Genomic DNA, 16227 nt, shown 5'->3' on the forward strand with positions numbered 1-16227 from the left:
AATGCTAACCATAAAACAACATTGGCAGAATGTGCCCAAAGGGTGCCGCCAAAGAGCTGAAAAAACACATAGTACGTTATTACGTTTTGTGTTTGTTGGCCGACAATTCTTTGCCATTTGTTTGCAAGACAAATTCCCGGCCAACTCCCTTCGGACAAAAGTCCAACACTTTGCGGAAAATCCGATCGTTTGTACGTGTAATAGTATGTTGGGTGATTGCAGATAGAATATACATCCCATCTCCTCTGTGACACTATGGAAGATCAGGAGAAAGAAGAAGACGCCCCAGACTAGAATATTTGCTCAGGAGATTCTTGAGACATAACAGTGGTCTCCTTGTGTCTCCTTGTTTTGTCTGTCTAGACCTCTGTGTAGAGCCACAGTCTATTTACACAGGAGGTCCCTCCTTCACAAAGACACACTCTGCTTTTTGTAAGGTCTGTGTGAAAATATACACGTGCAGAAGGATGGCAAATCTCCTCCTAGATTATTGGGAGAAGCTCTCTTGCGAATAGTTGGATGGTCGCTTGTCTTGGCAGCATCTTCTGTGATGTCTCTGCTCATTGCCATACTATTGCATAAAGCCTCGTACACACGATTGGATATCTGATGGAATCTAATCCGATGGATTTTTTTCGTCAGATATCCGATGACGCCGACTTTCATCAGTCTTGCCTACACACTATATGTCAAAAATCCGACCGTGCCAAAACGCAGTGACGTAAAACACGATGACGTGCTGGAAAAAAATGATGTTCAATGCTTCCTAACATGCGTCAACTTGATTCTGAGCATGCATGGATTTTTGACCGATAGACTTCCACACAGACGATCGTTTTTTTTTTTTCTATAGTTTTTTTTATCCATAGGAAAAGTTTAAAACATGTTCTATTTTTTTTCACCGATGGGAAAACAAACCGATGGGGCCCACACACGATCCCTTTTTCCGAAGAAAACAGTCCATTGGTCCGTTTTCATCAGACAAACCGATGGTGTACACACGGCATTACTGTTGTGCTTTCTGTGACTTTCTTACTTTGACCCTTCGCTTTCATTTTGTACTTTGTCCACCTGCATTTCTTATGCGAACTTGTTTGTTTTAACTGACAATGATCTACGCAGAGGTTCAATTGTAAACCTGCCTTTTAGAATGTTCCCCCGCCAAAAGACGCCGCTCTCCTTGGTAATCCGTGGATTACTGACTGGTCTCACTTCAAGGAATCACGTCTTTAAAACTGCTATTAATCACAAATCAAACATTTTGATCTACTGCAGCTTACCAATTCTTACATGTAATTGCTGAATTTGTTTTTCTGTTATTTTTAATTTGTGATCCAGCCAGTAAGTCTGTTTTATAAAAAAAAAAAAAGGTTAACGTATTTTAAAATGGAACTTTAGTCAGAAAATGTAGCTAGATCAGGGCTTGACAAACCCCAAGCGCCAGGTCAGGGTGGCGGCGAACAAACCCACGTCCGCTCTTCTCCCCTCCTATTTTTTTTTACAAGGAAGTGACATCATTTCCAGGTCCCAATTGACCGTTACCCCGGCCATCAAGGCCCAGAAAGAATGTAATGCTGTACAGGGGAGACCCTGGATGTCTCACCAAAGAAAATCGTCACATAGGGGACATTTTTGTAAAAAAAAAAATTGTAAAAAGATAAAGTGGTTGTTAACCCACTTTCACAAATTTACATACGCAATTCTGTCTCTTAATGCAGTGACCCCCACGTCTGTCCGTATCTCGCAATGGCTCCTGGCGCTCATGTGACTGGATGTGTCTCCTCTCTGCCCTTCTGACAGAAGCAGCGGGAGGTGCTGCGATTCCCCCGCTGACGTCAGCGGGGCGCGAGGAGGAGAGAGGAGACATGGCTGGTCACGTGATTGCCAGGAGCCGCCGTAAGATACGGTAAAGGATGATTTTTTAAAAATAAAACAGAGACATGGGGTGAATGCATTAAAAGACAGACCGAATAGTATACAGCTAAAGTTGTTATCCCTGTAGCAGGAGGGGGATGGGGCGGCATTGTCACTAGGTGACACACAGAGAGAGAGGAGGGAGGGAGGAGGACACACAGGAGAGCAGGCTGCGGATGACGGAGGCACGTAAACTGACCTCATTGTCAGGGCTCAGCAGCCATGATTATGGTGGTCAGTTTATATAGAGGAGGGGAGAGACTGGCAGGATCAGCCATGTTTTTTAGGTGTTGCATGGGTCCATATTACACAGCACAAGCACCGTGCTCTGTAAAATGCTTTAAAGGAGCAGGATCCTTTTGTTAACCAAATAAAAAACTCTTTATAGTTGCACCCAAGCACTTGAAATTCCCCCCCCCCCCCAAAAAAAAAAAAACTATTTAGGTCCCCAACCCAAACGCATACGCACATATTACTGTAAATGCATGCAACCCGGCACCTACGCCTAAAAACTTTAATTACGATACACATGTTAACTCCGCCCGCCTGAATGAGAGCAATAATTCTAGTACCAGGCCTCCTTCATAAGGCTAAATTGATGATAAATATGGGGCCTTTAAAGTGTCGCCTATGGAAAATTTAGGGTACTGACATGTTTGGTATCTATTTACTCGGTGCAACCTCAGCTTTTATATGGTAATTGTATTGCATTTCCTGGGTCCAAAAATGAACGTTTTTTAAATGTGTTCTTTATTTTTTTATTTTTTTGCTGAACTTTTTGCGATAATCATTGTGTCCTCCCTACCCGCTGGGTGGAAAATGATTGACCAAACAGCACCTTCATCTAGTCTGATGCTGGCACTGTCCAGGTATTCTGACAGCTGTGGGTGCCAGCGATCAAAATCAAATTGCAGACGCTGCAGATTTGTTCATCCATACTGTTTACCTTGGATGGGGAAATCTCGCACATTATACTGTTTATGGCCAGCTTTCCTAATTCATTAATCTTCAGGTGTAGAGAGGTTGTTGGCTTTGATCCAATACATGATAGACCAAGTCTAATCTATTCCGCATTGCCTTTGTATCCAATAACTGCTTGTTTACAAGCCTCCCAGTACGAGAAGTCTGTGCACTCCTCTATTCTTTTGTAGTGTATTCATTGAGAAGGAGTCAGGACAATGTGGGTAGCGGAGTATATTCTGGTTTCCCGGGAGTCACAGACTCTTGTGGGACTGAAGAGATGAAAGGAGGCTCACAGGTGGGATGCATCTGCTGAGGATCTTTGTGTTCCTGAACAGTGCAGGTATTATATACGAGAAGCAGAGGAGTCCTCCCTCCCTGGAGTCACTACAACTGAAATGGATCTCCAACAGGTATGCAGGTTCATCTCCAATCAACAGAAAAGCCACACATTTATATTTTACACGCTTATTTGTTTTTATTGTTGCTTTTGTTGTTGTAATGTATTTTTTGTTTTTAACCACTTTAAGGCTGCATTCACACCTAATCGCGTCGACAAATTGCAGCGTTTTGTACTGTGATTTTGCGGCGACAAAACGCCGCGATTTTAACCCCCAGGTCCACATCTTCTATGCCGAACGCCGAAGCCGCCTCAAAAAAAGGGTCCGGGACTTGTTTTGAGCTTCAGGCGTTCGGCGTGGAGATGTGAACCATCTCCATAGAGGGCAATGGTATTTCTCCCCTCCAGCGTATCGGGCGTCGGGTGTAAATACGCCTAGGTGTGAATGGAGCCTTAGGCCTCATGTACACGGCTGCTGTTAAACGGACGTTTAGGAGCAGTTGGACATTTTTTTTCAGCTGCTCCTGAACTCTCTTCTATCTCTAGAAAATTACTTGGAACCTCCAAACTTTATATATATTTATCAGGGGCCCTAGAGAATAAAATGGTGAGTGTTGCAATGTTTTATGTCACACAGTATTTGGGCAATTAACCACTTGCCGACCAGCGCACGCTGATAGACGTCCGAGTCCCGTGGGCACGGTCATGGAGCTTGGGACCGGGTCGCGAGCGCGCCGCCAGCTGGGTTCTTAAAGGGGCCGTACCTGTATGCCCTTGTGCCCAGCTGTGCCATTCTGTCGACGTATATCGTTGCGCGGCGGTCCATAAGTGGTTAATGTACACTACTGAACTCGCTCCGACTTGAGAAAAGGTTCCTGTACTACTTCAAGGGACTTCTACCTATAGATTTCAATGGAAGTTGGATCCTTAGTTGATGTGATTTGGATCTGACATTACGCCCTGGTTCACACTGGGCTGCGAGAGTGGAGCAGTGCGAGTTCAGCTGAACTCGCACGGCTCCACTCCCGCTGGCAGTCCCGGTTTTGGCCGCGATTTAAGAAACATCTGTGCAGGTTTCTGCACAGATGTCAATGTAAATCGCGGCCCGAAATCGCAAAAAGTAGTACAGGAACTACTTTTTGAAATCGGTGCAGCGGCGTCGCACCAATTAGGACGGTGTCATTGCCGTCAAATGCCGCCGATTTAAGATGCGATTTCACATGTGAAATCGCATCTCAAATCGAAGCAAATCGTACCCAGTGTGAACCTGGGCTACAGGAAGATTACCCAGGAATTCCCTGAAGTTGCCTCGTAAAGTCGTGGCGCCTTTCATGTCGCTGTAGTGTGAACCGCCACTCATAGCATGCACTGATTATCTGACACGTTTGTTTTCAGTGTGCACTGTGCAGCTCTGGGTCTGATCTGGATTTTACCACAAAGCAGACCTACATTGGGTGCCACCTGGTTGCTGTTAATAGATCCGCAATCCTTGGTTTGATTGAATATCACTGATTGATCGTGGCCGTGTGCAAATCATATCCCCACCTTGGTGTGCAGGCTTATGTATGACAACTGCATGGAATGTGCTTCTGTTCCCATGTATAGAAGCTCGTATGCATTGTATACATGTATGCAGAAGGAATGGTCGTGGGAGCTGTAAATACGGGACGTGGTGATCTACTGAACAGATGTTTAGCATTCTGCTGGGAAAATCTCTTCACACCTCCAAGTGGTATTTTACTTGAAAGCTAAATATCTCTAGTACACGCTTGTGGAAAATGCCAGAGGCTGCTAATATCTGCTTTCATTTGGCGCTTTATTATAGTAATTGTGAGCGCTTGGCTTTGTATTTTTGTTTTATGTGAATGATGGAAGGTTTGCACTGCAGTTTTTTGGGGATTTTTCTGTAATGAAATTAAAATTCTAGCGAGTTTAAAGTTTGGGTTAACAACATTTAACCAGTTCCCTACCGCCGTATTGTAGAATGACGGCGGCAGGAACCTTCCCTCCCTCATATGACGTCTTCCCAGCATTGTGGAAAATGCGCGTGTTCGCCGCATCACTGGGCACCCGATGCACATGCCCGGCGGCCACGATGTCTGACGGCACCCGCAATTGCTCATCACAGAGCCGGGACGTGGATCTGTTTGTGTAAACGTCCTGTCAGGGGAGAGAACAGATCGTATGTTCCTTGTATATAGGAACACCCAGGGTTTGACAATATTGCTTGGAATCTAGGAGCCAGCTAAAAAAGGTAGGAGCCAGAAAATGCACCCCGTCCCGACGAGCTCGCACGCAGAAGCGAACACATACGTGAGCATCGCCCGCATATGTAAACGGTGTTCAAACCACACATGTGAGGTATCGCCGCGATTGGTAGAGCGAGAGCAATAATTCTAGCCCTAGACCTCCTTTGTAACTCAAAACATGCAACCTGTAGAATTTTTTTTAAACGTCGCCTATGGAGATTTTAAAGGGAAAAAGATTGTGTAGCGCTACGGTCAAATCAATAATCAACCATGTAAATTATGATTCCTCATAAAAACACAAATAGTGGTAAGATATAAAAATTCCAATGAAGACTTCCTAAATGAAACAATTGAAAAAGTCCAATATGTGCAATTGGGTAACATAAAGTCCATATAGAAATCACCACGTGTAAATGGAGCGAATCTTGATCATACTCCAATCATGAATGATCCAAATGTGAATAAACACTGCCACCAATAGGGACAAATGGAGGCTTGAATGCCATGCCAAGCTGACCAAGAATTTCCATAGACGCCAATGTTAAATGTTACGTCAGCAGTGCCAGGCCAAGCTGACCAAGATCTACCAGGAGCCAGTGCAAAACCGGAAATGACGGCCGCAGCTGCTAAAGGAGAAAGTGAAATTGGATATAGGCTTAAATCGAGAAAAAAAAAATGGAAAAAAAATTGCCAATTTTAAGGATGCACATTAATGCTGCATGGTGAGGAGTGAAAAATGTGGGTGGAACTCCACTTTAAGCGACTTGATAAGCGGTCACAGGCCACAATGAGCGTAGCGGGCGGATGACGGGTCGATTGGACACGGACACAGCTTACTCTGAGCCCTCCAATCCAATCCTAAAGAAAGGCCAGGTCTCCAAACTTTCTAAACAAAGGGCCAGTCTACTGACCTCCAGGCTTTAGGGGAGCTGGACTGTGGCCAGTGGGAGTAGAAAAAGCCCTGGCGTCAGTGGGAGTAAATCAGGGTTTGACAAATTTGCCTGGAATCTAAGAGCCAGCTAAAAAAATTTAGGAGCCAAAAAACACGCCCCTTCCCGCCAAGCTCGCGCGCAGAAGCGAACGCATACATGAGTAGCGCCCGCATATGTAAACGGTATTCAAACCACACATGTGAGGTATCTCCGTGATTGGTAGAGCGAGAGCAATAATTCTAGCCCTAGACTTCCTCTGTAACTCAAAACATGCAACCTGTAGAATTTTTTCTAAACGTCGCCTATGGAGATTTTAAAGGGTAAAAGTTTGTCGCCATTCCACGAGCGGACGCAATTTTGAAGCGTGACATGTTGGGTATCAATTTACTCTGCGTAACATTATGTTTCACAATATAAAAAAAAATTGGTGCGCTTGTAAGACTGCAGCGCAAATACGGTGTGACAGAAAGTATTGCAACGACCGCCATTTTATTCTCTAGGGTGTTAGAATAAAAAGAAGAAAATATATATATATATATATATATGTGTGTATATATGTGTGTATATGTAAAATGTCTGGGGGTTATAATTAGAGGGAAGGAGATGGCAGTGAAAAACATTAGAACTGCTGTTTTACTTGTAATGCCAACGGCCACCACAAGATGGCACCAGATCACAGAAGGAAGCTTAGCCCTGCAGAAAGCCGCGACCTCAATTACCGGCAGGCGCTGGCCCGCAGCAATCGCGCGGCGGGGAAGGTGTGCCCCCACCTGCCACGCCGGCTGGTAATTGAGGCCTAAGCTTCCCCCGGCACCAGGTCACAATTTTTTTTGTCGCAATTGCGCCCGGATTTTGTCGAGCCTTGGAGTAAATAGTGCAGCATCCTTTGTTCTAGCGGGAGGAAAAATGTCCCACTGTTGGTATTTAAGGCTCCATTCACACCTTGGCGACAAAACGCCGGACACTCGTGCCGCTGGAGGGGAGAATTCCCATTGCTGTCTATGGAGATGGTTCACATCTCATAGACGCCGTACGCCTGCCGCCTGAAAACAAGTCCCGGACCCTTTTTTTCAGGCGGCATTGGCGTTCGGCCATAGAAAGCAATGGGAAAGATTTGTTAAAAAAAAAAAAAAGTTACACGAATCGCGGCAAAATACGCCGCGTTGCTTGTCGCGGAGGTGTGAATGCAGCCTAAGGGAGGAATACTTCCCTGTCATTGGTGTCTGTTAGAGGAATGGTGCCCCATCTTTGGTGTCAGAGGGAGTAATGGTACCCGATCATTGTTGTCTGTGCGGGGAATAGTGCCCCACCATTGGTGCCTGTGGGAGCAATGGCGCCCCAAGAGCCAAGCAAAGGGCACATCTGACTTGCAGACTTCAGTTTTGAGATCACTGCCCTAAAGAGTCAGAGAAAGCCAGCTGGATACTTCACTGTGTGTGGATTGAATCATCTATAGATGATTGTCTTCCAGCTTGGCAGCCATTGTTATGTCTACAGATGGAAGCAGATACTGCTGGACAGTCTTTCTCTGTAAGGTAAAAGGGTATTGTAAAGAGGCTTAAAGAACCATGTTAAGCGTGTATATAATTAAGTCTGTCATCTTCCCCCTCTGTTTGGGATGACTTGTTTCTCTGTAAGGTAGTTGATTGCCCAGGTCGTATTGTGTTGGGCCGTCATTGTTGTGAAGGTGGCCATTTTGGTGAGCTTGGGATACAGTTCTAAGTCTTTGGGCACAGAAGACACCCTATGACTGACGTCTCTTATCAGATCGATAATTTGGACACCAATATGCTGCTACATGACCCAAGGGGTTTTTACAATTCGGCACTGCGTCGCTTTAACAGACAATTGCGCGGTCGTGCGACGTGGCTCCCAAACAAAATTGGCGTCCTTTTTTTCCCCACAAATAGAGCTTTCTTTTGGTGGTATTTGATCACCTCTGCGGTTTTTATTTTTTGCGCTATAAACAAAAATAGAGCGACAATTTTGAAAAAAGTGCAATATTTTTTACTTTTTGCTATAATAAATATCCCCCAAAAACATATAGAAAATTTTTTTTTTCCTCAATTTAGGCCGATACGTATTCTTCTACCTATTTTTGGTAAAAAAATATCACAATAAGTGTTTATCGGTTGGTTTGCGTAAAATTTATAGCGTTTACAAAATAGGGGATAGTTTTATTGCATTTTTATAATTTTTTTTTTTTTTTTTTTTTTTTTTACTACTAATGGCGGCGATCAGCGATTTTCTTCGTGACTGCGACATTATGGCGGACACTTCGAACAATTTTGACACATTTTTGGGACCATTGTCATTTTCACAGCAAAAAATGCATTTAAATTGCATTCTTTATTGTGAAAATGACAGTTGCAGTTTGGGAGTTAACCACAGGTGGCGCTGTAAGATTTAGTGTTCACCTAGTGTGTGTTTACAACTGTAGGGGGGTGTGGCTGTAGGACCGACGTCATCGATAGAGTCTCCCTATATAAGGGATCACTCGATCGATGCAGCGCCATAGTGAAGCACGGGGAAGCCGTGTTTACATACGGCTCTCCCCGTTCTTCAGCTCCGGGAAACGATCGCGACGGAGCGGCTATAAAAAAATTGCCGCGCCGTCGTCCTGGATCGCTCCCCGAGGGGATCCGACCGCCGCATGTAGCGGGGGGGTGGGTCCCGATCGGACCCCCGACCCACGTCTAGGCAGGCACGTACAGGTACTTTGATGTGCCTGTTCGTGCCATTCTGCCAACGTATATCTACATGCGGCGGTCGGGAAGTGGTTAATGTGGTCGTTAACCTCACACGTGAAATATGAATAATGCATATCCCTCTATAATGTGTACTTGTCTCAATCCAGAGCACCAAGTGTCAATTTTGTCTGTTGCCTCGTTCCTCTTCTATCAGCATGAGTCACTTTTGAAAAGATTTCCTGACACCAAGAGAAAAATGGTGACAGTGGAGGGAGCTCCAGCAGATTGACAGCCTCTGCTCTGTTGCTTTGTGGAGGGGGGTGTGTCCCTTCTCTCCAATCAGCTCTGAGCTCTTCTCACTGATAGAACGTCAGCTCTCCACCCCCTTCCTTTCAGAGCTGAGAGATCCTGTGTAAATTCTGCACTTTGAATGGATGTAGGGGAAAGACGGCTATAAAGATACAGGTGCAATTTGTGTATGAGTATTTGTTTAACTTTTTGGAGCACAGGCCATTGTAAAACGATGGCCTCGGCTCCTCCGGCCACTGGGGGGGCGCGCGGGTGCCAACGGCGGCGCATGCCCGCCACATCACTGAGATGCCGTTGCGCGTGCCTGGCAGCCGCGATGTCCGCCAGGTACCCGCGATCACCTGATACACAGCCAAGGACGTGGATCTGTGTGTGTAAACACTAAGGATGAGCTCTGGCGTGTTTGCATAGAACACGTGCAGAGCCTGCCAGGAAGTGTGCACGGCGCTGCGCTAATAACAGCCAGGGAGACATTTCACGATCCCTGCAGCCGAGCATCAGGACAATGTCTCCCTGGCTGTGATTAGCACAGCGCCGTGCACACTTCCTGGCGGGCTCTGCACGTGTTCTATGCGAACACGCCAGAGCTCATCCTTGGTAAACACACAGATCCCACGTCCTGTCAGGGAGAGGAGACCAATGGTGTGTCCCTTGTACATAGGGACACAGATCGGTCACCTCCCCCAGTCAGTCCCCTCCCCCCCACAGTAAGAATCACTCCTAAGGAACACATTTAACCCCTTCCTCGCCCTCTAGTGTTAACCCCTTTTCTGCCAGTCACATTTATACAGCAATCGGTGCATATTTGTAGCACTGTTCGCTGTATAAATGTGAATGGTCCCAAAAATGTGTCAAAAGTGTCCGATGTGTCCACCATAATATCGTAGTCCTGACAAAAATCGCAGATAACCGCTATTACTAGTAAAAAAAAATAATTAAAAAAATACATAATTCTATCCCCTATTTTGTAGGCGCTATAACTTTTGCGCAAACCAATCACTATACGCTTATTGCGATTAACCAAAAATATGTAGAAGAATACGTATCGGCCTAAACTGAGACATTTATTTTTTTTTCTTTTTTGGGATATTTATTATAGCAAAAATTCAAAAATATTGTGTTTTGACATCAATTTTGTTTGAGAGCAACGTCGCACGACCGCACAATTGTCATTCAAAGCGTGACAGTGCTTAAAGCTGAAATTTCGCCTGGGCAGGAAGGGGGTATATGTGCCCAGTAAGCAAGTGGTTAACGCAATCACCTGAGGTTAGTCCCTTCACTATAATATAAGGGTTAAACTAGGGCGAAAGGGGTCCATAGACACTCGAGTTTGAAAACTTTGCCCGATGACTTTAAATGTGATTCTTTGATTTCAGTAATTGGCAGCATGTAGTTATTGGCAGTGGATTGTGTTCCAGCAAGTTCAAACTCCAAATACATGACAATATTACTACCAGCAGTGCCAAATAAAGTGATTATTTCTATGAACGATGAAATCTAGTGCACCGTGTTCCTTTCTTGAAGGCCAGATAAATACATAACAATGGCAAAGATTGATAAAACGCTTGCATTAGTCTGATGCCACAACACAGGATTATTGTACTGTCATTCTGAGTCCAGCTATTAATCTCTTTTCCAGATACAGTAATGGTTTGGGGTGGGGGATGGAAGTATGCTGGGGGTCTCCCAGGACTCTGATTAAAGAGGTAATGGTAAAACCAAATGGATTGTGCACATCCCGTAGATGTGCATTAAAATGTATTTATTACAGACATTTATAGGCCCCTTTCACAAGGGCGGTCAGGAGGCAGTAAAAACAGGTTGAGCTGCGGTTTTACTGCCCACCTAAAATCTAACATCTGGCCAGCGGGGGGCTGTACACATGACACGTCGTGATGCTTTGCGTTGCAGCTGTGTGAAATTTCACTTGGCTTGTCGAGTTGATGGGCACCACAGCCTGTGAAACTTGCCCATTCAAATCAATATGGGTACGACACAACAGCGAGCCAAGGGTCTGCGACATGTTGGTCCCATTCAAAGTTGAGTTGGAAGTCTACAAAGAGAGAAACAAAAAAAAAGGCATTCAGGAAGCGGCAGGTTTACCTTCTGAACACATGGAAACCACAGCTTAGTCACCTTTCACACTTATTCGACTTGTCCCACGATTTTGGACTGCAAAATCGCATGACAAGTCATTCTCCATGATTTTCAATGACTTGCATTCATATTGGCACAACTTCAAAGTAGTCCCTGCACTACTTTGGTGCAACTTCCATGCGAGTTGATGTCCATAGACCTCAATGTTGAACCCTCAAGTGGCATGCAAATCGTACCTGAATAATATAGACACGATTTCAGTTCGACTTTGTAAGCACAAGCAGCTTTTTGACCCTTGTCCCACCCAATCCTTTCAACATAGTAGCCCCTCCCAAGCAAATTTTTCTAGCACACATTCACTTTCTGGTTATTCCCTCAGGAACAATGTGCTCCACCTCTTCTTCCTCATGCACTGCTACTGCTGCAGCAGCAATGACAACTGCTGTGGCAATATATTGAGTAGCAAACATTTTCTGTCACAGGAAGCAAACAGGAACTGGAAACCACTATGGCAGGAAAAGGAATTACCTCACAACATGTTTGGCTGCTCTCTCCGCAGCAATCCACCATTGATGACTTTTTGGAGAATGCTGTAGTGTGAACTTTATTTGGCACTTTACATAATGTACATTTACCAAATTAATTTCTTTTTAGTGGTCTGGTGTACTTAAAGCGGCGTTCCGTTCCCGCAGTTCAATTTTTTTTTTTTTTTATGACTACAATTTAATTTGCTCTAATTAATATGAACTCTTTAGTGTTAAAGCTGTAGTCCTTTTTTATTTTACTTTTATATTTAATACAATTTTCTGGATATCGGAAGCTGGCAGGGTCCATCTCCACTGTGGGCATCTGAAACCCTCCTTTTATCTATTTCCAGCTACCCAGCATGCACCACTCCCAATCTCGCACCTGCACAGTAATACCACGGTGCCTGCATCACCTTTTCATATACCCCTCCATGGATCTGTACCTGTAGCTCCTTGGTGGGAAAATGTGCTTTAAATTGCATTGTAGGGGCCCAGGCGCCCATGTTCATATGAGGGGGGTCTCGCGCTCTCTTTCTCGGCTGGGGAGATAACTCTAGTCCTTCATTGGAGCATATTGATATGACCAGCATAAAGCTTGACATGCATAAGTTTAATCCCAAAATAATTTTCTTTAGAAAATCGTAACTAAGTGTCGAACATTTGGGGTTAAAAGAATCGTTACAAATTTTGCCCCATTAGTGGGGTCAGCCATCGAATTTGAGTGATCAAGCATTTTGGAAATTTTAGAATCAATGATGGGAGAATCGTGCGCAAAATCTAATCGAAAAGGAAATCCGCATGAGCTGTGACCTGGAAAGAAAAGAAGATTCCAAAGCCACAATTTTTTTTTTCTGTATCAACATGATTAAAAAATAAAAGGCTTGGCTGGTCGAATTTTGATCATTGGTGGCATCATCGGATCACAAAATGCACAAATTATCAGATTTTTCAAAAGAAAATTAGTTCAGAATTCAACCCATGTATGGCTTAGAAGATCATTGCCCAATATTACCAGATTCACCTGATGGCGATCTAATGTTTGCAAACACCATCACGACAGATCTGTTAGGCCCCTTTCACACCTGCGGTTCCCGTGAGGATCCATTTTTTAACCACTTGCTTACTGGGCACATATACCCCCTTCCTGACCAGAGGACTTTTTGCGATTCGGCACTGCGTCGCTTTAACTGACAATTGCACGGTCGTGCGACGTGGCTCCCAAATAAAATTTACGTCCTTTTTTCCCCACAAATAGAGCTTTATTTTGGTGGTATTTGATCACCTCAGCGGTTTTTATTTGTTGCGCTTTAAACAAAAATAGAGCGACAATTTTTTATTTTATTTTTTCTCAGTCTAGGCCAATACGCATTCTACATATTTTTGGTAAAAAAAAAAGTTTTAGCGCCTACAAAATAGGGGACAGAATTATTTATTATTTTTTTTTTTTTTTACTAGTAATGGCGTCGATCTGCGATTTTTATCGGTACTGTGACATTATGGCACATTTTTGGCACCATTCACATTTATACTGCGATCAGTGCTATAAATATGCACTAATTACTGTATAAATGTGACTGGCATTGAAGGGGTTAACACTAGGGGGTGAGGGAGGGGTTAAATGTGTACCTTAGTGAGTGTTACTAACTGTGGGGGAAGGGGACTGACTGGGGGAGGTGACCGATCTGTGTCCCTATGTACAAGAGACACAGATCGGTCTCCTCTCTCCCTGACAGGACATGGATCTGTGTGTTTACACACACAGATACGCGTCCTTGTCTCTCTAACCGCCGATCACGGTAGCCTGGCGAACATCACGGCCGCCAGGCACGCGCATTGGCATCCCAGTGATGCGCGGGCACCCCCCAGTGGCCAGGAGGAGCGGAGGCCGTAAAAACACGGCGGCTCAGAGAAGTAGAACCACCCTGCGGCCATATAAAGTCGGGAAGTGGTTAACATCCGCTTGCTCAGTAGGGATCGCTCCATTGATCACCGCTGAGACGGCAGATGACAGGTCTGTCTCTGCACACAGGGACCGCCCTGACAGATCTCCGCTCTCCTCTATGGGGGATCGGATGAAAGGAAGCGTCTGTTCATTTTCATCCGATCCGGTCCGCCAGACGGATGCAAAATAGGGTTTGCATCTGTCACATTTTAGCGGAGAGGATGAGGGCTGATTGGGTGTCAGCGGACATGTCACCGCTGACGTCTGACGCTCCATAGAGATGCGTGGAGCACACGTTAAGATCCGCCTGAAAAAACTGACAGGCGGCTCTGAACGGTTCGCAGGTGTGAAAGGGGCCTTATGTGTAACCAGCGTTTCTCAAACTTTTAAACCCAAAGGAGCCCTTAAAATAATTATTAGGTCTCAGGGAACCCCTGTTAGAAAATGTAGTCATTGGGGTCAGTGGGAAAAATTCCCTGAACTTTGTGCTCAGAATACCACCCTTCTAGCAAGCTAAAAAGATCTTTGGTGTCATGCTGCTGGCACTGCCAAGTGACATGGGACCCAGCGCGATCAAGGCACCACCAAATTGGGGGAGATCAATTGGCAAACACTCATGGAACCCCAGAAACCTCTTGAAGGCCTAGAGTGCCACAGAACCCTGGCTGAGAATGGCTGCATGCATCAGAAAACTGTAATTGGCAGTCCAGTTGTGTGTTTATGCTGGAATTGATGGCTCTGTCCGTAGACGGGAAGTTTTTTGGTGAGCCTATTGTCCAGACCGGAGCTCTACTTTAACTCCATATGGGTGCATTTTAGGCATCGGGAGCATGAAATGGGTTAATCCCTTTCCTCTGCACGGGTCCCTGTGGTCATGGTGTGTGCGAGGGAAGAAATGCTGCTCACAGCACTTCTCTAGTTTGCTGTAGGGTTGAATTACAAGAGCGGCAGCAGCTACTGCAGGAGCCGAGTGACCCGAACACAGCCTGGGACGATGGAGGTAACTGGGGAAGACGTCTCGGTATTTGGAGACATCAACCTTTTTATTAAACCAGATGAAACTGATATTTATTCTTCGCTAGAATATTTTTAGTTGGAACACAATGCCAGCTTTTGTTGGACTCTGCCATGTGTAGTGTATTGTCCTTGCTCTGTCTGCATAGAGATCGGGGACTTTAGCCAGTAAACAGCTGACTGTAGAAATTCTGTGGATGGCAGGTTACTGGATTGATGATTGTAGATCTTGGACTTGCTGGCAGGGCACACTAGTGGACGTGTCCTTAAAATAAGTGATGGGAGTGTAGATTGGGGGCAACTAGTGCACATTACTCCTCCTCTGCCATCAGTCCATTGCTTCTCTTCTTTCCATTCTCTCGTATTTCTGTGCTTTTCCTCCTGTTCATATAAAGCGGAAACTGTTTTATAGAAAGGAACATTCGTACATTCTATCTTATCATTCAGTATGCTGCTTAGTCTGTTGGTTGCTTCGTTGTCATATTTTGGCATAATTCATTCTACGATATTGTGCTATAGAAAGGTATAACGCCGATCATACAAAAGCTGGCCATACACTGTTGTATTTTTTAACGATCATTCTTCCCCCAAAACATCTGCCGTACATTCAATGATGCAAACAGACTTGCTGCATTTTGTTTGGAAGTATTTTAAATTTAAAAGTTTGCTTTTCGAATTAGATTTTTGGTTTGCATGGTATTTCCTGAACCAAAACCACAAACCTTGTTAGATATGTTCTCATTCTAGAAAAAATTCTCCATCCTGACCCTTTTAAGTTTTCTCATCGTAAACATCGCTTTGACCACGCTATCTCTTCAGGAGATTGAGCAAACGTTTCAAAAACTAAAAATTCGGAATTTCTACAGGTGTATGGTCAGCTAAAGACTATATAGACGAGTTTTTCAGCACATTTTTTTTGTGCTGAAAATGCCCCCCTCGGCTTTTACTCGAGTGACCTTTTTTGCACCTGATCTCCCGGACTTTGGGGACCCGGTGCCGGCCGTAGGTCCCCTGGACCCCAAACTTGGCAGACATGTAGCCCCCTCTTCCTCTACAAGTGTGCAAAGTTTGTTGTCCGAGGGACCTACGGCCAGGGAGCACCGACTTTTTTCAAAGCTGGGCACCCCTTCCATAGACTCCTATGTTAAACTGTCATTTCTCCGGTGACTTTGGGTATCCGGTGCCAGTCGTAGGTCCCCTGGACCGGCACACATGTAGCCCCATTTCTCCTCTACAAGTGTGCAAAATTTGTT

At 44.9% G+C, this 16227-nt stretch overlaps 1 protein-coding gene across 2 annotated transcripts in view; it reads left to right on the top strand.

Moving 5' to 3' along the window:
• CSGALNACT2 (chondroitin sulfate N-acetylgalactosaminyltransferase 2) overlaps window positions 1-16227 on the top strand; it is a 78099-nt gene that overhangs the window by 17792 nt on the left and 44080 nt on the right. The window contains exon 1 of one of the 2 annotated variants that reach the window (XM_040320679.1): window positions 14821-14960. The exons of the other annotated variant lie outside the window; for it this stretch is intronic. The gene's annotated coding sequence lies outside the window, so the exon portion shown is untranslated. Of the gene's footprint in view, window positions 1-14820; window positions 14961-16227 lie in introns of those variants that run through there. 2 annotated transcript variants of the gene reach the window in all.

The sequence above is a fragment of the Rana temporaria genome, chromosome 8 (assembly GCF_905171775.1).
Source record: "Rana temporaria chromosome 8, aRanTem1.1, whole genome shotgun sequence".
In the NCBI taxonomy this organism is placed as follows: Eukaryota; Metazoa; Chordata; class Amphibia; order Anura; family Ranidae; genus Rana; species Rana temporaria.